The 23,562-nt window shown below is 37.1% G+C and overlaps 1 protein-coding gene across 2 annotated transcripts in view; it reads left to right on the forward strand.

Annotated features, from left to right (window-relative positions):
- The window catches only part of tsnare1 (T-SNARE Domain Containing 1), a 195,124-nt gene extending 182,589 nt beyond the window's left edge, over window positions 1-12,535 (forward strand). For both annotated transcript variants that reach the window (XR_016145770.1, XR_005618517.2), the window contains 2 exons: window positions 6,951-7,135; window positions 11,187-12,535. The gene's annotated coding sequence lies outside the window, so the exon portion shown is untranslated. The remainder of the gene's footprint in view (window positions 1-6,950; window positions 7,136-11,186) is intronic.
- The last annotated feature ends 11,027 nt before the right edge of the window (window positions 12,536-23,562 follow it).

Genomic DNA, 23,562 nt, shown 5'->3' on the forward strand with positions numbered 1-23,562 from the left:
ATGAGACAAATTATTGTCAGATGAACATCCCAGAGTGGCATTAAAACCAAAGAGGAAATGTCATAAGGCCATATGAAGACATCAACGCAGAACTCATTATAAGATAATCATGGAAAATCTAAAAACCTATCCAAGTCTGATGGCAGTTACCAAAATGAAACATGGCATTGTTCAAAATATAATATAGACTAATTAAAGTGGCATCATAAATCCACATTTAATTAGATCCAAGCTTATTGGATTGGAATTTAAGAATTAGATTCATTTTTGTGACTCTGCAACAGGCAAATTTCGCAGTTTCAACTGCCAAATCGCTATTGTTGGCATTATCACATTTGTCAAATTATTGTTTTCTGCTTCGTCCAGAGTTACACGAGTGGCCCATGTTGAGTTATTCAGGATCTGCAGGTTTTCCATCCCATTTAAGATTAGCAGAGGCGTTCTGTTTGGGATTATGCTCCTCCACAAACGGGCCTCCTGACGCCTGCAGATAAGTTTCTTGCCGGAAAGCATGTGTCACATAAATAAAACAAATTGGGAAATTGCTTTTTTTTTATTGTTGTTGTTGGTGCTGTTGTTGGATTTTCAAGTTTGAAGTTCTCTTTGTACCCACCTCAACTGCACAGAGTATGGCTTTGATTGAGTGAATGTAAGAAGATTCGGATAGACGAGTGTAAAGTTACAGAAAAGCAGAATACTTGTTTGTGGTTAAATCCAGAGGTGTTTTCTTGGGTGGCAGATACTTTTGTGCTGGGAAATATATTCCAGTGTTTTGTTTTGTTTTTCTTTTTTTTTTGTTAAACATTGACATGTATTAACATTCTCAAGAACTGCATGGGCCCAACAACATGTAAAAGTATAAATAAGCTTAACATGAATTTTAATAAAACCATAAACAACAGGTTTACCATCGTTATAGTTTGATTGGTTTCAAAATGTCTCTTAAGTATAAATGTTTTTTGCTCTCAGTTGCCAATATTTCATTGCACAAAACATGGTCCTCACAAACCTTGTTTATTCTCATTGCAAGTGAACCTGAATTTATTTTAATGAGTTCAACTATATGACATCAACTATAAAAAATAGTGTTATAATTAATTAAGTAAACGTGGCTGCTCAATGCCCAGCCCTGGGGTGTTTCCAGAAAGCATCGTTAGCCAACTATGGTCGCAAGTTCCGTCATCATAATCAGCAGAGTTCAACGAGTTGGTGTTTCCCGAAACCATCGTTCCGACGAACATTCGCTAACAGCATCGCAAAGTTGTGTGGTTGGAACGAAGCTATTCATTTTAGTTGATAAAATTTTAAATGTGGATATCGCTTCACTTCAGAAGACCCCCTGCAGAGCCGTGTGGAGCACTTTGATCATGAATAGATGCGCTTTAATGGACTTCTAAAGTCAAACAGCCATTCACTCCTATTATCAGGCTTGGAAGAGTTAGGATTTTTTTAAAAGCTGCAGTCCGCAGGTTTTCCTCTTTGTCGCCATCTCTTTTCGAAATCTGCAATTGCAGTCATTCGTGGAATAATCAACTTTACGCGAGTTGTGCTTCAACACCCTCGACGCGGCACAGGGTGGATGAACACAATGTTTGAGGAGACTGTGAGGCTGTCAGTTACCGCGTCGGTGTGGATACTGGCATTCAGAATCACAGATTATACTTTTTGGAAGTATGACAAGAATTTTCATTAGAAAATGACATCTGAACTAGAAACATCCACTTTTGTTCGGGTTCTGACATTGCAGTAAATCGCGCTGATTAAATCTAACAATCGCTTATAAGTTATGATATCACACAAAACCGTGCAAATTATAATTTGTTCTCAAATTGTTAATGTTAACAACGTAAGCAAGCATTGCGTGACAACATGTAATGTCCTTCCGATATATATCTTTGTTTTTGCATGGGTCCAGTTGCAGTCTTTTTTTTTTCTGTAGCCACTCCGAAGTCCGAACGAAGTCTTTTGTATTTTACAGCGGGTGAATGTCTAGTTGTCATTGGTGACTGTCGTTTGAACCTGAACCCTGGATCTGCCATCAAATTGATAAGTTTAATTATATCTATAAATCTCCACCTCCAGTATCCTCACACGTAATATAGCTACTAGCTGAGACTCCTTCTTTATGTGTACCGATGTGACGTAATGACGCAAAGACATGCTCAAATCTCCCACGGAAATCCACCAGTACCACTGGAATTAAAAACATTAATACAGTACAAGCTTACCGCTTTAAATCGAGCTACGGCAAGCAGATAGTTTTGAACACTGGCTGGTTATGTATTTTCTCAAATATGTATTTTGGATAATTTTTAACCCCGAAAAAGCTATGGACTGCTGCTTTAATATAACTCTGATTGTATTGCTCTGGGTGTTGATGTTTTTTATAATTTTGAGTCTATCAGACAGTATAATTTTACATATGTTTGCTTCTGTACAATTATTCTAAACATGGCCTATACTAATTACCTGTAAGCAGCTAGAGATATTATGCTTCTAAATACTGTAATTTATACTTTAATTTGTATAAGCTTCAAGGTATTTTGTGCTAATAGAATACTGTTGACGTATCTTGTTTTATCTGAAATCACAAGTAAACACAAATCACATTGTCTATGCATCATAGCACAAGTCCAGATGATTGAATCATTTTGTTTTTATTTAACAAACACACTTGTGTCAGCACATGCATTACATTAATCAGTGGGAGTAAGGAAATTTATAATGTTACAATAATACTTTTTTTTTTTTTTTTGCTAATTCATTTCAGTAGTTTCAAGTTCAAGTTCTTTTCACCATTGATAATGATGAAGTGACATTGAAAACTGGAGTAAAGGCTACTGAGAATGTAGCTTTTCCATCACAGGAGTAAAGTAAATTACATTTTACAATATATTAAATTAGAACATATTTATTTTAAATTGTAGTAATATTTCAGAATATTACCATTTTTACTGTATTTTAAACAAAGTCAAATACATGCAGCCTCGGTAGCCTGAGAGACTTAAAAAATCAAATGTTTGAACAGTGAATAATTTTATAGAAAAGTTATAGTTACTATATATAGATTTGGGGGGGATGATCTGTGGCTTGTGATGAAAATCATGAGGATAAATAGCTTCACACAAAACTTTGAGTATGGATTAATGAGTGTGTAGGGGGCAAAATGTTCGAAGTGGATTGTATATAAGAGACTGTGATGGAGTGTGAGGTTCTGTAGCTGTGGTCTAATTGGCACCATCCATATTAGGAATGACAGTCAGACACTGGTCTGGTCCTGAGCAGAATTCCAATGCGACACTTACGTGCCACAAAAGCAGCTCCCCTGAGATATCAGAGAATGATTTTTAGCCCTCAGACAAACACAGACTCCAGAATTGCATATCATCTGCCTTTAAACAAACATTCAAATAGATTTTGAACCATGCAGATGAAGGATTTCAACATTTATTTATTATGATTAACTGCTTAAAAATCAAACAAACAAATCAAGTTTTTTTAAGTACAGTATGTGCGTTGGGAAGCCATGTGAATCGGAGATGCCAGAGAAAATCTAAATCCTGCCAAATAAAACAAAAAATCTAAAATCCAAGGTCTTTCAACTGAAGCTATAATTATAAACCATATATTCTGATGCAATCCATAGTATAGATATCAGTTCTCTCTTATTATATTTCATAACGAATAATGAACCATTTTGTCCAAGCTCATTTTTTTTTCCTCCAACAAAACACTGAAAAACATTTGTCATTATAGCACACATTGCAAATTGGCCTCCCTAGCAGTTCCCATGTAACTGTGTCCTTTGACTTAAAAGTACCCCAACACACACACACAGCCAAACACCTGTTTCATTATTATCAGGAGAACAAGGACATAATGGAGTCTTTTTTGGGTTGGAGGACTACAAAAGACACTGTAATTACTGAATCCTTTGATTACCTTTCGCTCAGCTCACTTTGAATGCTAGTTCAATATCTATTACTTTAAACATTTTATAATGGCCCCTAGTCGCTCTCACAGTAAATGGAGGAATTTAAAAAGGGCAATAGTCGCAGATCTTGCCTCTCAACTCATACTTCTCTACTCTCACGTCTATCGATTTCGGTGGTGGCGAGCAGATTGACTACCTCGGGAAGCCACAAGTGCAGATGGAGCACAAGCAGTTACGTGGTGAACGAAGACTGAATGTTAACAAGTATACACTTCCCTTTCTTAATATTAGCTTTGCTTGTTGTTTTCACAGCTAAAGGCCCCAGAGGGTTTGATTTTATTTTCTCCCCAAAAACCGAATAGCAACAAACTGAATCAGAGTGCAGCATGAAATTTTCCTGATCCCTGAGGTCATTGCATGCAGGTTGAATTTGAGGTGTAGTTTGATCTAACATTTAATTCCCTGGTTTGACAGACAAGGCTTAAGCCTAGTACCAGAACAAAATGCATGTTCGAATTGAAAGCAGCTTGCTTTCTTAAAATATATGAGTGTCATTGTTTCGTCTCAAGATGCACGCCAGTATTTATTTATTTTTTTTATAAAGCACATTTATAAAAGGTACTGGCATGTCCTAATTGAACTAAAGCCTGTCTGTGAAACCAGGCCAATATATTTTAAAACACTGGAGATGTATAAAATAATGCCTATAACTATATCACATACATTTTTGGAGTGTAAAGGTAGACATTATTTGTTAAGCGTTTGTGAAATGCCAACATTGATTAAATAAACCATAGTTTATTTTGATAAGTACTTAAAGGAATAGTTCATCATTTACTCATCCTCAAGTTGTTTCAAACCTGTATGAATTTCTTTCTTCTGCTGAACACAAAAGAAGATATTTTGAAGAATGTCGGTTACCAAAGTTGATGAACCACATTGACTATTTTTCCCCACTATCGAAGTCAATGGGATCCATCAACTGTCTGGTTACTGACATTCTTCAAAATATCTTCTTTTGTGTTCAAGCATAAGAAGAAAAATTCATACAGGTTTGAAATATCTTGTACGTGACATCATTTTATCAAAGTCTGGACCCAGTCATTGATTAGATTAGAATTGCTGGACAGAGTTGCCATTTACAGCTACAATAATGAGTATTCAATATTTTATTCCCACCATTATAATTATTCAGTGTGTAGTGTGTCTATATTCGAAGCAGTGGGATTTCCACTCAAAATCCAGCATACTTCAAGTTTCCTTCAGCCATGACAAGTCAAATTAAATTACAGGATTACTAGAGGGAACCTTTCCTTGGGCAAAGAAACAGAGGCAATGTGGGTAAAACGGAGATATCGTAAGTTAAAGTAAGAAAGAGTGAGCTAGAGAGAAAAAGGGGGTTAGAAATTTCAGAGCCCATGTGTTGATGTTGTTCAACACCTTGTAAGAAGATAGTCCCATGCCCATGGCTTTTCCACTATTTTGCATGAATTAGGTTGTCAAGGCCTGGAAGAGGCAATCCGATTCTGTTCATCATTCTGAGATTATTTCCAGTTGTCTCTGAAAGCCACAGGCAGGGCCGTTTGAAAGAGTCGCTTATTAAACCTGCACCAAAGGGGAGGAGCTGAAAGGCTGGAGCAGACTCTTTTTTTTTTTAATGGCTCTTCTGACAATGTAATTTGCATTCTGTAATTAACTGTCTCTCCTGTTCACCCCTCCACCCTCACCCACACCCTCACTTTACCGTTCTTGCACCCCCCTTTCCGCTCCAAAGGTTAGTGCATGACAGTTCCAAGTCTGTGAATTAGGTCTGTGTTGCCCCGGTAACAGGTCTTTATCAAAGACCAACACACTGAAGTAGGAGGAAAGCTGAAGAGGATTTTTTTTTTCCCTCCCCTTTTATATTTTTTCTCTCTTTTGCTCTTTTTTGTGTGTTTTGTGTGTGTGCACACAACAAACATGAAATGCATGAATAAATGCAATTCGATGTCACAAAATATGAAATGCTCTGACTGAGCAAAAAAAAATAAAAGATGAAAATATTAATAGAACTGTAACGGGTGTGTAGCGGGAAGAAGAAGACTCAAAGTAGAAAGATTCCAAATCAGACAGTTTTACTAATATAAAGCACAGGAACAAACAGGCAGGCAGGCAGGCAGGATGACGGGCAGAATAACACACACGTTGAATACAACAAACAACCGACAAGGACAAACTGAACAAGAAGGAACTAAATGCAGACAGAAACCAGGTGACACAAATGAAGGTGATTAAATTGAGCGTCAGTTCTGGCTGGCCAAGTAATCAAGACGCTGCTTATACTACTTGCTAAAAACACTGTCCCGTCAGCTGATCTGCTTCAGCTGAGCTGCATTAGCTGTGTAACTCCCCTCGCTGCTCAATGGCCAAAGCTCAAACAAGGCGCCCTATTTAAAGCTCATTCAGCTTGCTCATACATGCTTGCTGCTCGCTTCTGCTGCTCTGTACGCTGGTAAAATCACTCATGGTGTTAAGTGCAAAAGCACTGATTCTTCTCACCCTATTGTCGGCTATGACTTCTGCCACTGTCAAGGAAGAATGGCTAGACTCCTCTGAGAAAACCCGGCAATCACCATTCCAATCGGATCAGGGGTAGGATGCCTGTCTGGAAGATAACGCTACCAATCGTAGGAGTTCTCGGCGGTTGGCGAATAAATCCTCGTCCCAACCATGCATCGGCGATTGGCCCGTGGCAAAAATACTGTAAACTCTATTTTCAAATATCATTTAGCCTACATGTGGCGCCTCTCACGAGGACCTATTTGTGCTCCTCTGCGATTCTTTAATTATTCCAGTTGAGTCTCTGCCGGTGCCTCCTCCCCAGTCCTCTGGAAAAGCACACCTTGAAGCACAAAAATCCCGAGATGACCAGCAATGCCCCAGCCCAAAAATGGGTCAGCTGCTCTGTTCGTCCTTGCCCAAGTGCTTTTTCAGCAGATGATCCGGTGCTTTCTGATATCCAATCTTCTCTCCTCAGCATGTCCGCTAGGATATCAACACTGGAAGATGGCTCCATTTCCAGACCTTCCTCGACCCTCTTCTCTGCTCAGTCGATATCCACCCCGGCTTCAACCGCCGATGTTGTCTCCGACCCGCATTACCATCTGTGCCAGCCTCGAAGTGATGATGTCACCACAGAATTTATACCTGAAATATTGTCAGGTAATGACATTAACCTTGTTAAACTCCTGGTGGGCTCCGAGCTATGTGAACGGCACATGGTAGACTGTGATGATGTATATGTCGAGCTAAAAGATGGCGACCAAAATTTCTAACTTTTCCGAGTTCGTTACCGAATTTGTAGTTTATTGGGATGTTATTTGTGAGGTCCATCCAGTGCGAGGAGCTGAACTAGATACCTATTTGGCCATAATTTCTGACCTACACTGTAAATGATTTCTGTTGTTTTCACAGGATTATACTGTTTTTCTCAACAGTTTCTTACTGTATAATCTATGTACAGTAAGTTACAGTAGATTTAGTTGTTTTCACAGTATTAAATTGTTTTTTCAACAGTTATGTACTGTGCACACAGTTGACAGTATGTTACTGTAGAATTGCAATGCATTCTGGGAAATTATCAGTTACTGTTAATCTAAATACAGCAGTGCAATTGACCGCGAAAAACACCACACACAGTTCCACGGGTAAAATTGCTAGCCTACTAATGTTATTCTTACATTTAAAATAAAAATGTAGCACTGGTTGACCATTAACAGTCATAATTTATGACATAATTTATGTCAGTGGGGTGTGCATGAGAGCATATTTGACTTTGGAAGAGTTTCTCTGTCGTGTCAGTGGTGCTGCTGTCTTTTCTGCCGACCTGCAACTTCTTCATCTGGTAAGTAATAATTCTTATATGCAAACGGATTCTAGCTAATAACTTTAAAGTTATTTAGAATAGCTGACCACGATTTCTATTCAATTTAATATATTCTAGACATTTTAATATAATATGATAGGCTACTCTTCAATGTAGCCATTTGGGATATTACTGTAAATTCAAATACATTAGTACGAAATGACCGCGAAAAATAACCACAACAAGCTGCCATTTTATGAAGAACTCTTCAGTTCCCTTCCCTCTGTAAGAACACGCAGGCCGTGCATCGCGTCGCTGTCGGTCGGCAACGTTTTCGCCATACATCTGGTTAGTAATTCATATTTTTATGCAAACCATATGAGTTACTTACGTTAACGTTAGAAAGAAGTGGCCGCGGAATGTTCTACGTCAGACGCGGATTTCTTTTATGTTGATAGCCTTACTTGATTAAATGTGATTTTATTGACATATATTTCATATGTAACCTCTTATACGGTCAAAATGGTCTAATCATTTTGTTATTTACCACGTTAAGTCGGTGGAAGCGCCTGCACGTTCATTATTTTATGACTTACAGGGGTTAGGAATTGCTAATCGATAAATGTATCCTGAAATCGGACATCCAAGGTTAGGATTCGGATTTATTGTTATAAAATTAAAGTGCCGATTCCTCTTATTGATTTTTTCACGCTTATTTTCGTGTAAATCCTGACCTGGCGTTCCGCCATTTAACTTTAACGTTACTGCTACCTCAGTGATAACTGATGGACCACGGAATGCGCCCAGGTGTATTTTTGTCCAAAATATGTGTGACTATAATATCATTGTTTTTTTTTTTTTTTTTTTTTTTTTTTTTTTTTTAACTATGTGTAAACTGACATGTAGCCTACTCATTTGAAGGGAACGATGCCTTGTCAATCTTTTAAGTCATGTATCACACAAGCAAGATTTAACCTACGTTTTCACGTGATGTTGAGTTATGTTTCAGCTTGCGTTGCATTCAAAAGAAAAGAGTGGACGATAGAGATGAGTTATCTTTAGCCGTTCTTGGCATATTTATTTCAGCTGTTGACACATCAGTCTCACGGTCGAACTAACAGCACAGAGAGTAATGAAGATTCTCTCAGTAATATGATCCTCTTAACTACGGTAAATCAACTTGGACAAACATAATAATAATACAAACGCATCCTCCATAGCCTATACTTTAGTGCCCTCTTGTGGCATAAACATATGCACAACACTGAACAGTATAGCATTGTATTATATTACACAGCATACAACCGAGGACATAATGAACATACTTTAACAATTGATTTTAAACAACAGTCCAACAAACAAGATTTTAGTATTAAGTGAATTACACTTTAGACATCATTTTGTCTGTTTTTGCTGTTTAGCCAAAACAACAACAACAAAAACGTACTGTATTTTAACTGTCTTGTCTGTTCTCCTTTTCCACAGGTGTGAGCTGTGCATGTTAAGAAGACCCCTATCCATCTTGATAACCGATGAATTGTAAATCTAATCTAATTTAATTATTCTATTTATCTAACTACTACTACTATACCTTGGTCCAGTACTGACCCACTGAGAACATTTTAAACAGATTATTATCCATCTGTGAATTTTGTCTATCTGCAAGTTGTTAAGAATTGTTGTGTGAAAATAAATGTTGTTGTACAGTTTAAGGTTTAATTGCATAAAAGCTTGGATAGAAAACTTCCTATTGCAAAAGTTAGAACATAAGTCTGCATATAAATGATTATTAATACCGTAATGCAAGTTTTTCATGGCACATGTGCATGATGAGGTTGTTTTGTGTTTAGTTTAGTTTTTTTAAAGGACCCTGGATAACTTGTCATTTTGTAATACTCATCTGGATTGGTGGTTTACTTGTCAAAGCTAGTTTATATGTGTCTCCCAGCCCTGCAAATCTGGTCCCTTAGATGGAAAGCAGCCAAAAACCCTTTAAAATCAGCAACTGACCAGTTAGACAGTCTATCTCAAACCAATAGACAATCTTAGACTAGTTTAAGCTGTTTTACCCCAGCAGGGAGTGGGTGGATGAGTTGTTATGAACTATCTTTCTAATAGATTGATCAGATAGCACCCCTTTAATCTTTTCTATTTTACCTGTTCATGATAATTTTTGCATGTATTTATGCATAATTGTTCATGATTGTCATGCATGATTTTTATTGTATTATATTACATTTTTATTATTAATGTATTTAATTGTATTAATGTATTTAAATGTATATTATGTAAATGTACTAATGTGTTTGAAAATACACAATAAACCTTGTGCAGTTAAAGCTTCAATTGTTCTTTTTTCGATTTCCCATTAACAGTTAAAATAATATTTCTACGGATTTTCTACAGGTTACACAGTAGCACTATAAAATAAATACAATAACATTTCATACTATACAGTATTATTAAAAATTAACAGTGTAATTCTGTACTTTAATATGGTAAGAAATTACAGTAAAATAATGTTATTTAATTTGCAGTATGCTTAACAGTACTGTAGTTAGTGTTACGGTAATTTTACTGTTAAATGAAATACAGCAAGTACTGGATAATTGTTGCCAGTAAGTTACTGTTAATTTGACAAGACATTTTTTACAGTGTAGCTTTCTCTTACAGTGGGGTTATGTTCTATATATTACACATAGCATTTACCACATCAGTTCCCCTCTACTAAAACATAAGTATTACTGAAACTCGTGTGTGTGTGTGCGTGTGTTGTTTCCCTCTATCTTTCCTTTTTTTGGAGTCAATAAAAGTGAAGTCAGTTTTCCTGACAAAGCACACTATATAACATGAGCGCTCTATTGTGAACGCATGCATGTCAAGTGCAGCTCTGACACTCATTTGAATACAATCAACTTCGCTGTGATTTCAGTCAGAGGCGACAGCTGTTTTAGAGCAATATTAAATTGTGTATTTATGTCTCGCTCTTATTCAGGGAGAAGCGCTATTCTGCGGTTTAAGTGGATATGGATCCCTGTGTTTCACACACATTTCCTCTGAAGTGAAATCAATAGAATTACACGAGCATTGAGCTCCAAACACCATTCATTGTGGATCCTTGCGATAGCCACACAGACTTCAATATGCGGCACGAGTGAGTCGCCGCTGGAGTCTTCAGAAAGCTCGGAAGACTTTAAAAACAAAATGAGATAACAGCTTAAAGAGGGAGGGGATTCCAATTACCCCCCTCTGCTGACATCCATCACAAACTCCTGTTATCTTAATTGTACAAGACAGGCTGCTCTGAACTAAAAACGAATCAAAGAGATCAACACATTTATTTTAAATTAGAAACCCATGCAGGCACACATGAATTTGTAATTACTTATGCTAATACTCTGGTGACAGAGGGAGGACATTGAGAAGAGACAGCCTGACACAGCCTGGTACAGATGGATCGATGGATGAGTGGATGGAAAGAAGGTGAATGGCAGCATATCACACAAAAATAAAAATTCTGTCATTTAAACACCGCATATAATTCTAAAGTTTTATATAATGAAAGTGAATGAGGACGGCAGTTGTCAAGCTTCAAAATGACAAAAAACAAGTTTTCTAAAGTCTTGCTTTGTGATGCAAACAGACTTAGATGGAAGTCTTTGACATTTTAGTGCTTCTTGGCCTGTTATGAGAGCTCATAAGAGATACTGTGAGTTATGAATAAATCATTCTTTAGAATCAAATCTTTTCAATGAATCAATTGATTCAGTTAACAAAATTGGTCCTGTCCCAATACCCACATTTGTGGTCTTAGCCACTCGATAACACATGCATAGGACAGAATTAAATGTGCAAGACTGTCCCAGGTCTGAATTGACGCTAAAGGGCACCTAAAGCCTCAGATATTGAAGCATGGTCAAAATGCTTCCCAAGGCGTCAGTTAGGTGACGCCATTTATGGTATAGTACACAGGGTTTCCGCGGGGCATTAAAAAGCATTAAAAGTCATTAAATGGATTTTGCGAAAATTAAGGCCTTAAAAGGCATTAAAAAGCATTAAATTTGATTCTTACAGGCATTACATTTTTTTTATAGTTTTGAAGAGAATTTTATACAAATTTATTTGAATATAGCCTTCATAATTAATAATTTGTATTTTAGGCTTCCGGTTCGGTACGCATACAAACCGAACGATTGCTTGGACCATTTTTCCTGCCAGCAAAATTCGTGCTGACGCGGCCAACACAACGTTGCGCAACATCAAATGGCAAGCGTAATGAAAGCAGAACGAAACTGCGCTACTCGTTATGTGCTTCACGGATCGTTTATCAGTTCGGACCAGCAACATCTATGCAGCGCGAGCCGATCTCGATCAAGCAACACTGTTACTTCACAGCGCTAAGAGATCCGGTAAAGAAAACATTTGAATTCGCCACTGAGGTAATAACATCGCTGCGAGATCTAGTGAGAAGCGTTCACATTTCTCCGTTATTAACCGTAGATCTCTATTAGATCAAACAGCGCTGTCATGGAAACCAGGAGAAACATTGTGCCGTGAATGAACTAGTACTTTACGTCCACAGACCAGCAACATTCACCATGGATTTAATATAGTAACACTAACTGGAACCAGTTTGGCTAGAATGGTGAAATGCTTTCAAGTACTTCACACATCTTTTTCCAGCACTTCAAAATTCAAATATTATATAAATAAATATATATTTAAATGTTATTTTTAACGTGATGACCAAAACATTATTTGTTCATCCTTCAAAGATGACCCCCATTTATAAACCTGAAAGTTTCAAGATCTAGGAAAACTCACACTTATTTAAAAATATTTTTTCTTTAAACAAATAGGAAATTTCTCTGGCATTTCTTTCTTTTTGCTGTATCGAAAATGTACCGAACCGTGACTTTACAACCGAGGTACGTACCGAACCGAGATTTTTGTGTACCGTTACACCCCTAATATATATATATATATATATATATATATATATATATATATCCGTGGTTAGTCATGGGTCGTGTATGGCATTATTTTTTTTTTAAATGGCATTAAAAAGGCATTAAAAAGGCATTAAATTTCATTTGAAGATACCTGCAGAAATCCTGGTACATAACATACTTTCGCTAATATTGCTATGCTATTTGAGGCTATGTCCCATCCCACCCACCCCCCAAACCAGAGTTTTGGAATGATATGAAGATGAGTAATCACAGAATTTACATTTTGGGGTGAAATTAACCTTTAAATGAATCAAGCACTCAAGGCTGGAGTCTCTCTCTGCTTGCCCCCATAGAGAACCGGAGCCATTGAGTGGTAATTACTGTTATCTGCCACTTGTTTTATTAACACGTATCCTCAAAGAATGGAGTTCAACTGCGACGCCATGTGGGCCGATGCCCAGTTTGATAGGTCTGCATGAAGAAATAATTATTATGAGGAAAGCTCTTGTTAAACCATATAAAAAGAGCTTTACAGGGAAACACCCACGCGGACCCTTACAATATGTGAGGCAGTTTGGCTAATGGAAGGATAGAAACTATTAAACAGCACGAGAAGATGGAGAAGATATGTGGGGGAGGTGAAAAGGGGGAGGAAGAGCGAGTGAGAGATAGACTTTGGGAAGAAGTTTTAGATGAGTTTTAAAAAAGGGATCCAAGAAAGACAGAGGGAGGGCATAAAAAAATTAGGACATGCTAGGTCTTGTCTGTGCCAACAGCTAGTAATTACACGCCAATCATCCAACCCGAGGACAGCGTGGGAATTGACTAAGCAGAGAAATTGTGGAAAAAAATTCAATTAAAAATTGAATTAATAAATGTGCTTTGGCTTTCCGGACTGGTGTGCTTTGAGAGAATTTAGACAGAATAGAATCTGTTACCTGTGAAACACCAGCCCGTTCTCATCCTTTAACGTCATATAGAACGCTATGCAAAAACGGCGCTATACTACGCACATGGCACACTTTATCGTTAATATAACACGCGAACCCAAGACGTTATAAATCCTTTAGTGTGAATATGACACGCACACCCTACCCCACACCTAAACTTAGCCCTCACAGCACGTGTTATATTAACGATAACGGGTGCCATGTGCGTAGTATAGCGCCGTTTTGTCATATAGCGTTCTATATGACGTTAAAGGATGAGAATGCGTTGGAAACACAGTGAAAGTGCATAAAATTTGTTTCAGTGTTAAGTCAATCTCATATTTTTTTTTTCAAATGATCAACAATTAAGACAAATCTATATGCAGCATGATATATATATATATATATATATATATATATATATATATATATCTATATGCAGCATGATATATATATATATATATATATATATATATATATATATATATATATATATATATATGCAGTATATATCAAGAAAAAAATGAAAACTAAAAACACGTTACAACTTAAATTTGCATAGGCAATAAAGCATAAGCAAATGTGAATTAAGATACATAACACAAATATTATGTTGTTATAACAACCATGCTTAAATTATAGTGTCACGGTTTTGTTATGTTTCGAATTTGCTTGCCGTTTTCCCACCTGAGTTTGTCACCATGGTTACTGATTTTATTTCTTCATTCTGTTTAACCGCTATTTATTACATTGGTTGATCTGTGTATCTGAGTTACTATGCTTTCAGTTCTTATTTGTCCGGTCTCATCTATGTTATGGTTGTGTTTGCTTACCTTTGTTTGGATTTAGCTGCGGTTATTATTAAAAACGGCCTTGGATATATATCTTCTTCTCCATGTGTTTTACTGCAGCCAGTGTGTGACATGAATGTAAAATATTAGCCTAAGTCTATAAAACATGAAAAAAATTAATAACATTCGGTAAAGCTTGAAGGATTTGACTAATAACGTCTAAAAAAAGATAATAATACTTCAGTTCACTCATTATATGCAATTATTCCAGGAGCTCCTAGCTTGCTTTACAAATTCAAATGAATCTTCTTATTTATACATTTTTAAAAGGTTTAAAAAAGTCTTCAAGTTTAGTCAAGTTCCATTGAGTTTCAAACCGTCAACTAAACTTAAAACAAAAATCACATGCAATTTTAATCAGTAAAATGGATTAAAACGTTTGAATGTGAGTTTAAATGTTTCCTTTTATTTTAAAAATCAAAGAACATTTTTATTAAAAGATAAAACTATGACTAAGAACAAACAAAAAAATGGGTGATGAAAGAGTCAGCCGCAGTGTAATTGGTACCTCCATTTCCTGCTGCAAGGGTAAAAATAAAAATGATTTGATGGAAGCAAGGGCCATCTTTCCACTGAAAAGCATTATTAACCACTTAATTGGCCGATAATTAAAGCATTGTTTGTTTGGCACTTTCAGTGAGTCCTAATACTGACCCAGTTTAATGATTAATTGCTCCATAATTTACATTCTACGAGTCTAATTATTTTCTCTCCACCTTCATTATTGCTGCCACGTTAATGGCATGCTTCTCGCTTGAGGGTGTTCCCTCATACAAAACGGAGGTCCAAACTCATTTGGCATCCAATGCTGCATCTGCATGACCTTGACAAAGCCACCTTTACTCTTTCCCAACATCCCAAATAAATACCTAATGTATCCCTTACTCATGCTTATTATTGGAGAATGTCCTCTAGCATATGTTCCAGGGATTGATACAGGTAAAACGTCAGAAATTGGTGCGGGAAAGGTCTTTACACCGGACACTCTTTCTGGCACCTTTAATTGTGGAAGTAGATTTGTATAACTGCTCTGTCATTGTGCAAATCCAAATCCTGCGCCCAGAGTCTCTGTCGGCCCCCCAGCAACGCCTTGACAGAGAAATTAGTCGCTGAATAACTGTTGGGTGTGTATTAAAGTATTTAAAATCAAAGCTGACAGTTTAATCTCAGCATTTGATATATCTCCACTGCAAGAGTGAAAATAATGAATGTGTGAATTTAGGATTTTTACAATGAGATATTGTGACACAAAACGGTTTTACCCAATCGCTTGCTTAAGGTTGTGTTACAGTGCAATAAGCAAACATTTCTGGAAAAACAAACCCCACTTTTAATAGATTTTTACCTATTTAGCCATTGTTATCCAAATAATCAACTACAAACCTCTACTTTAATTCTTCTAATATGTGCGTAATGTAGCTCCTTTAAATCTAAGAAGGACAGTAACTAAATGTTAACGCTTTACAATAAGGTTCATTATTTAACATTATTATAGTTAACATGAATTAATAATGAATGCACTTCTACTGCATTTATTAATCTTTGTTAAATGTAAATTTGAACTTTTATTAATACATTATTAAAATCAAGAGTTGTTTGTTAATATTAGTTAATGCACTGTGAACTAACTATGAACAACTGTATTTTTATTAACTAAAAAAGAAATGAATGGTTAGTTCATGTTAGTTAATAAATTCACTAATGTTCAAAAATTAACCTTATTGTAAAGTGTTACTATCTAAATTTAGTAAAATAGTGATAATAATAAGGTCTGTAAAAGAAATCCGGACCTGAAATCTGTGTTTAAGTCCTTTCACGTATATCCTTTTTCAAATAAGCTGCCAAATAAGAACATATGAGCATGTGCCTTAAAATAGAAACATCAATGTCTCTGCTTAATGTCAGGAGTTTTTTTTTCTTCTACATATTGGTGCACTCAGGACCCGGACAAACACAAAGACCACTCTAATGACATGTCTGTCTAGCTTACAGTAAGTCTGCTTCACCCGTGTCAAAGTGCGCTTCACAAAGCCTGAGGTTTAACTACTCCAATGATGACTAATTATGTTGTCAAACACTCGTGAAAGTCATTGCAAGTGAGTGTGTAAAGTTCAGGACAGACAGGAACTTTTAAAGGAATAGTTTGCCTCAAAATTTAATTCTGTCATCATTTCCTCACACTTTCTGTCTTCTGTGCAGTGGTGGAATGTAACGAAGTACAAATACTTCGTTACTTTACTTAAGTACATTTTTCACGTATCTTTACTTTACTTAAGTACAATAAATAGTGCCTACTTTTTACTTTTACTTCGTTACATTTTGCAGCAATTATTATACTTTCTACTCCACTACATTTCTACAACTTCTGTTACATTTTCGTTACATTTTCTGATCAGTTTTTCCCCTGCCAAAACGTAATCTGACCGTCCGTTCGTTGCACGTTTGTCTCACCAGTGACGTTTGGTTGCCATAGATACAGTATATCAACCCGGTCACTAAATGCGTCTTGCACGCAGTGTGTTTATCATGCAACTCATACGCGAAAATTAGTTTTTACGTGCATAGGAAACACACCGTGAGTAATATACGTTTGGTTAGGATTATGGCAAGCCAAGAGGTTCAGAATTACACCATAAATGAATCGCGTGTACTGCCAAACATAGTTATTAAACATATAGTAAGGATAAGCATGATATTGCCTAATTGCAAGCTTGTTTCAGAAATGGTGACATTTTTTTTCCATCATTATTGAACATCATTATAGGAGTAGGCTATTAGGTTGAATGAGTTAGAATTAAATGTTTTATTAATCATTAGAAAATAGACATTAAGAGAATAAATTGTTATGCAAGTACTTTTACTTTTAATACTTAAAGTACATTTAAAATAAAGTACTTTTTACTTTTTACTTAAGTATGGTTGTCATTGTGTTACTTCTACTTTTACTAAAGTAAATATTTATCTGGGTATTTGTACTTTTACTTAAGTACTGAGATTCAGTACTTCCTCCACCACTGCTTCTGTGAAACACAAAAAGAGTTGTTTTCTATGTGTTAGTGCCACATAAAAAGTTATAATGAAACAATGTTTTAACACACCAGAGTCAAACAAGAATGTCATAAAATTAAGACTTATCAAAAATGTACATTCATTTTTATTATTTAGAAATTAATTTAATCTAAGGTCTTAATCTGGGAGATTTTTCTTAAAACAGACAACTTCATTTTCAAAATCTTTATTATTTTTTCTTTTATTTTTAGCACCGAATTGTAATCTGGAGTCAGCGCTGTAAAAAAAAGTTTTTCTTTTCTTTTTTTTTTCTTTTTCCTTTTTTTTATGAGATTCAACTAATTTTTTAAGTTAAGCCAGTTTAATGTAATTTAAGTTGAAATGACTTACACAGCCAAATTAATTGTACTTAAAGGGATAGTTCACCCCAAAATGAAAATTCTATCAGTAATTATTCACCCTTATGTTGTTCCAACCCTGTGACGTACAACACAGAAGCGTTGCACAGTTAAACTACGTGAATTATCTCGAGGCCCACAGTTATTTTTTTTTCCAAATGTGTTGCAATATAGAAACGATGCCTCTAACCACAGATCGAGAGCTGTCGTTCAAGCTACACAACTTTGCGATGGTGTTTGCGAATGTTTGTTGGAACGATTGTTTCGGGAAACACCGACTCGTTGAACTATGCTGACAACGACGGAACTTGCGACCATAGTTGGCTAACCATGCTTTCGGGAAACGCACCCCTGTGGTTAGACACATTTGGGCGTAATAAATCCTTATCTTGAGCAAAATAAGCAAGCTGTACACTGTACACTGTACATTCAGTACAACCGGTGCCTTTTATTTAGAACACATACAAATGTAATTTACGTCTTTTAGTTTGTCAAAAGATTTAAAGTACCGATTTTGAAGAGTGCGCATGTGCGAACGGATGTTGACGTATGTTCAAAAGACGTCCCAAGACGTCTTGGGACGTCTTTTGAACATACGTCAACATCCGCCTTTTAGGGTACCCTTAAACGTCGGTCAGATGACGTTATCAGATCCTAACCCTACCCCAGACCTAAACCTACCCCGTCACCTAACCGACGTTAAAAGTAAAGCGTCAGTTGTATGACGCTAAAAGGGTACCCTAAAAAGGCGGATGTTGACGTATGGTCAAAAGACGTCCCAAGACGTCAGTTATATGACTTCTTGGGATGAGACTGTGTTAGCTACTATAGAACGAGCCAAATATTAAGTTTGGTAATAAAGAAAAAATAACTGAGAACAATTAGAAATAGTCCTCAGATGACATGTTTGTAATTTATATTAAAAAATCTAGCGTTAATTGGATCTTAAACAGTTTAATTAAAAGTAGTTATTATTCCACCACATGCAAAACCAACGTGGTTGAACAATACTTTGCGACAATGGGTTTCAGGAAATAGTCGTGACTAGCAAGTTGATTTCTCCAACGATGCATCGTACTATTGTGAATCAGCGAACTACATAGTTGTACGGGAAACACACCCAAGGCTGTTCTTGCTAAAATCAGTCGTGCTCCAATTGTCGATATACCTTGCTTTCGCCATTAAGCAAGTGCTCCAAATGGTTCTGTAATTTTCATTATGATTCCTTCCCTATATTATTTATGTCTGTGCACCTTTTAACTGGCATCAGAACAGATTTTTCACTTCTGATGAACTGGCTGATGTTCACTTCACTGTACGTTTTGTCGTTGCTCCACTGAGAGAGTGGCAACAATGTTGCAAACAAAAAAATTTGCATTGAACCCAGTGATGTGGTGCAGGCATATCGACCTCGACCCTGTTCATTTTTACCACAGGGAATGTTAAACAGGGAAAGAAGGAAACTCTATGCAACAGACTGAAGACGGTTTTCTGTCAACACTAGCTGTTCACACTCTGTAACAAAGTCATCAATGATTTTGAGAAATTAATTAAAGAAATACACAGGCTTCAGATGCAATTTAAGTGCACTGAGCGAGTTTTCAAGAGCTACAGCTCTTCAGATGTCATCAATATTTCTACTTCAATTCATCTCGGGGAAAAAACTAACACACAATGTGCTCAATGCCAGATAAAATTTATTCCAGCTTTTGTGAGTAAACATGAATTTAGAGTGTTGGTTCTGTGGTGGAAATACAACGTTATTTGTGTGGTTTAATTTGCGGGCAAAGCTCAGCAACTCTTTTTATTTAAGGCTTTTAATGTACAAATGCAGCTCAAATTGAGTTTCTTTTCCTGCCGGCAACCAGTGCTACGAACAGGGTGTTCAACAGAGACAAAGGCACCCAAAAACGTCCTTCTTAAGGGACTAAAAACACTTCATTAACTTGAATTTGCATGACTAACTCGTTTCATGTGTCGTCTGATTGTCACAAGGCCAACAGACTGTAGGCAGTTCATTCCTCACAATTACTTCTCATAAAGCCACTGAGACATCAGAAGGGGGGGGGGTCTCCTCAAGGAACGGCCTTTAAATGGGCAAGATTGCTTAATATAAACTTATTAAAATAACTCAAAATGATTTATATAACAACTGTCAGAGGCTTTTCAAATACTGTATGGATGGAAAAACATTAAAAGTGATCAAATAATAATATTAACAATTGCACGACATACATGACTAATTTGTGTTTGTTTGTTTTTTCTCTTTTATTCCTTGTTGCATTTATTTGCATATTGTTTAACAGAGACTGTCACTTATTTTGCTACACCTTGCGCTGAGGTTCTGGAAGTATTATAGTCTCATTCTTTTTCTTACATTTGGCCTGTAGTGATAAAAAAAGAACACTGATCAAAAATTGATTTGACCCAATTTGACTTCAAAATAAATGTTTTATTTACACAAGAGACCCCCATGCGGCCGACACATTAAACGTGGCCTCTGTGTAAGTTCTGCAACTACTCAGTTCTCGCGTTTTGTAAACACGCCCACCTTTGGGACAGACCAATCCCGCCCTGCAGCTGGGGGCGGAGTTACCGAGTGAGCCATTTCTTCTGCAATCAGAGTCCTGTTTTCTCTTCCTCCACCAGCACCCCCATTCTGTTCATGTGTGAAATGAGCAAGGTTCTTATCTCTTAGAAACACACCACTGAGCCAGAGGAGACATAAGCGAGAGAGAGAGACAGCGCGGGAGGGGCGAGGGCAGAGAGCGAGGGAGAGGGAGAGTTTGAGAGTGTAGTTGCCCACGTGGGCTGCACACTAATAGGCCGCGTTTGGTATGCCACAGGCCACACGTTTATTTTCCAACCGCGCCAGTGCTAATCCAGCCGAGTATGAGCTCCATACTGCAGACATGAGCCGAACGCACTGAAATGTTCTAGTGAAGTCCCAAGACAATGTTTTTTTTTTTGTTTTTTTTGTGATCACTTTCATCCGCAAGGTGGTAATTTTGATAGTTCAAGGGCTGGAGGTAATCGTAGAGGGCATTCTCTTGTGCTTTCAGAGTGAAATACATTCAATAGAAGAGTCTGCTGAGTGAGACGCAGAGACCTAGAAGGGGGGAAAGCAATAGGGCATCTGTGTGAAAGAGAAAATCGAGTGAACTGTAAGGGTCTCTGAGTGGGACATGGTTTTTATTACCACAAATCTTTTCCGCTTCGACCGCTGCTGTCCAGTGATGTCTGTCTGCAGTGTCTGGGCTGAGAAAATTGCTTCCTTTTTCATGACAAACTTGATTGCTTCTCAACAAAGGGCTATCAGAAGTGTTGCAGAAACAAAAACATGTAACAAAGTTTAAACGTTGAAAAGATTCAGCTAGGGTTTCACTTTATTTTGATGGTCCCTTTAACACATTCTGTTAACTATAAGTAATGTTGCACCTCCATTGCTGGAGTATTAGTAGACTGGTAGGGTTAGGGTTAGATTAAGTTGACATCTAGGTGCAAAGTTACTTATAGTCAGTAGAATGTCTGTTGGAGGAGCGTCACAGTAAAGAGTTAGCATATATTAAAGCTACAGTAACTTTTGTAAACAAATATCATTTGTCATTATGTCCCGACAGCAGACAGAGACAGATAATCTGTGAAAAAATCATGCTCTTCTGGCTCCTCCCAGTGGTCCTATTGCCATTTGCAGAAATAAACCACTCCCGGTCAGAAACAACCAATCAGAGTCAGGAGGAGTGTCTTAGCAGTGTCAATCACGCTCGTGTATGCACCCATCTCTTGCACAGTGCCGTGATTCTAACCAGCTGTGCTAATGGCGGAGAAACAACTTAAACTGCCACTTTCTTGAGTGGCACCTACTCATAAAACAAAGAAATGTAATTTTTTTTTTTTTAAATGACGATAAACAAGCAAAAAAGAAAGAATTAGACAGAGCCCATTGACTCGGTGTCAAAACTCTAGCCGCGTTACATGAGATAAAATGTCACGCACTGTACAAAGCAACAATTGAAACCTGAAATTCACTGGCTTGTCATGTTGCTGAAATAATATTGTGGCGAGCAGGACGAGGCCGAGGGACGGACATGAGACCGGCGCGAGGCTGGTGGCGAGAGTGCTAATGAACGACACCTGTGAGATGCACTGCTCTCGCATCTCTCACGGAGGAGCGGAGGCATGAATCTTGTGACAAACAATGGCACTTTTAACATCAGTGCAAGTTGCTTTAAGTTAAAACAGCTCAACATGGATTTTAGTCTAGGACTAGGCTGAAGCTGTCTGAAACCGGGGGGCATTGAGAGAACAAATGGTGATTATTAGCAATTTATAACATAACTTCTGGGTAATAAAGTGGCAAAATACAAGATCAGACTTTATTTGTAACTGACTTTGAATATCCAGTTTGGATTGAGTTAAAGTAATGTAAAAACATAAGTTGTCATGACTTACTGATTGTCATTTTGGTTTAGTTTTTTACAGTGTAGGCAGGCCCTATACATGAGTATAGGCTGCATCACAGATGCAAGAGTTACAAATGTGCTTGAAAATAGAAAAGAAGACAAATGTGTTTTGAAAAGGCTAAATAAAGCATATCATTGGAAACATTGCAATGTGACATTTAAAACATGTTTTTCAGACGTGTTTCTGTCAACAGAGACTCAAAGTTCTACACTGTAGGCTATTTTAGATATTTGAATTTTTCAAGATAGCCTACCAATTATCTTTTCCTCCCCGGGTATTATTAATGCAGGTGTTAGCGCTCAGCCAGCAGACGTCAGAGATAACCTGGTTCTGCGTGGGAGCAGCGAAACTCTACTAGTATCGTCAATTATGCGTTAGCATGGCATCAGGGCAGAACGCCCACACAAGTGAATATGGAAACAGAAAAACTAATCCACAGATGGCCCGTAAAATGAGAGCATACCATTATTACCATGCCAACATCTCTATAGAAAGAAACAAAGGAACTTTTCACTTTTTAATGGGACTTTTGGCTCATCATTGTTTAATATGCAGACAGTATGAGTATGCTAATGTCTAAAACATCTAAATAAGTGACATGACTGACTGACTGAATTAGAAATCTTTTAAGTTACTTTTAATTGTCACATGCATGTTGGTCTCAAGGTTTTTTTGAAAAAAAAAAAAAAACAGTGATTCATTCGGTTTGGCATAATTAAGTTGAAATGCTGTTGGATTTGAAGTCTTCAAAGGTAAATAACATCTAGTGAATAGAGGAAATGATTCACTGTCACATAGGCTGTTCTCAGACAACGCGTTCTCATCCCAAAGCGCCATATAAGACGCTTTTGCAAAAGCGTAAATATCCAACGCACATGGCACCCTTTAACGTGAAATGAGACGCAGATATATTTGGGCAGAAGGCGCCCCCTAGTGGTCTAACCCTTACCCTACACCATACCTAAACTTAACAACGCTCAGAATGAAGAATGCGTTGATGCCACGCTTTTTGCTTACTTTATAAAGTGAGTCATAAAACAAAAGACTTTATCGAGAGTTATTTTGGACTAAACCCGTAGGCAGTCTGATCATTTTGATAATTGAGCCTGTCTCCAATAACGTGGTAAAATAACGTGGTTCTCTAAATGAAGATGTGCTGCCATCTGGTGGTCCAGAATGAA

The sequence above is a fragment of the Pimephales promelas genome, chromosome 12, assembly GCF_988280905.1.
Source record: "Pimephales promelas chromosome 12, fPimPro1.hap1.1, whole genome shotgun sequence".
NCBI classification, from domain to species: Eukaryota; Metazoa; Chordata; class Actinopteri; order Cypriniformes; family Leuciscidae; genus Pimephales; species Pimephales promelas.